Genomic DNA, 1,314 nt, shown 5'->3' on the forward strand with positions numbered 1-1,314 from the left:
AGAGGAGCTTTTCACGTTTTTGTGCAATTTGAGACATAACTTGGTCATTCGCGTCTTTACCGTCCGAAACGTGGCACGAAGGCTCAACTAGCAAGTTAGATCTTTAAGAGCATAATAGAGTACAACGGTCCCATTGATGCTTTGGAATTGCTCAACTCTCTCCATAGAGGAGCTTTTCACGTTTTTGAGCAATTTGAGACATAACTTGGACTATTCGCGTCTTTACCTGACGAAACGTGGCACGAAGGCTCAACTAGAAAGTTAGATTTTTAAGAGCACTAAATAGAGTACAACGGTCCACATTGATGCTTTGGAATTGCTCAACTCTCTCCATAGAGGAGCTTTTCACGTTTTTGTGCAATTTGAGACATAACTTGGTGCATTCGCGTGTTTACCATCGGAAACGTGGCACGAAGGCTCAACTAGCAAGTTAGACTATTAAGAGCACTAAATAGAGTACAACGGTCCACATTGATGCTTTGGAATTGCTCAACTCTCTCCATAGAAGAGGTTTTCACGTTTTTGTGCAATTTCAAACATAACTTGGTCTATTCGCATCTTTACCTTACCAAACGTGGCACGAAGGCTCAACTAGCAAGTTAGACTTTTAAGAGCACTAAATAGAGTACAACGGTCCACAATGATGCTTTGGAATTGCTCAACTCTCTCCATAGAGGAGCTTTTCACGTTTTTGTGCAATTTGAGACATAACTTGGTCTATTCGCGTCTTTACCGTCTGAAACGTGGCACGAAGGCTCAACTAGCAAGTTAGACGTTTAAGAGCAATAAATAGGGTACAACGGTCCACTTTGATGCTTTGGAATTGCTCAACTCTCTCCATAGAGGAGCTTTTCACGTTTTTGAGCAAGTTGAGACATAACTTGGACTATTCGCGTCTTTAGCTTACGAAACGTGGCACGAAGGCTCAACTAGAAAGTTAGACTTTTAAGAGAACTAAATAGAGTACAACGGTCCACATTGATGCTTTGAAATTGCTCAACTTTCTCCATAGAGGAGCTTTTCACGTTTTTGTGCAATTTGAGACATAACTTGGTCTATTCGCGTCTTACCTTACAAACGTGGCATGAAGGCTCAACTAGCAAGTTAGATCTTTAAGAGCATTCAATAGAGTACGACGGTCCCCATTGATGCTTTGGAATTGCTCAACTCTCTCCATAGAGGAGCTTTTCACGTTTTTGAGCAATTTGAGACATAACTTGGACTATTCGCGTCTTTACCTTACGAAACGTGGCACGAAGGCTCAACTAGAAAGTTAGATTTTTAAGAGCACTAATAGAGTACAACGGTCCACAT

This window comes from Tripterygium wilfordii, chromosome 8 (assembly GCF_013401445.1).
Source record: "Tripterygium wilfordii isolate XIE 37 chromosome 8, ASM1340144v1, whole genome shotgun sequence".
NCBI lineage: Eukaryota > Viridiplantae > Streptophyta > Magnoliopsida > Celastrales > Celastraceae > Tripterygium > Tripterygium wilfordii.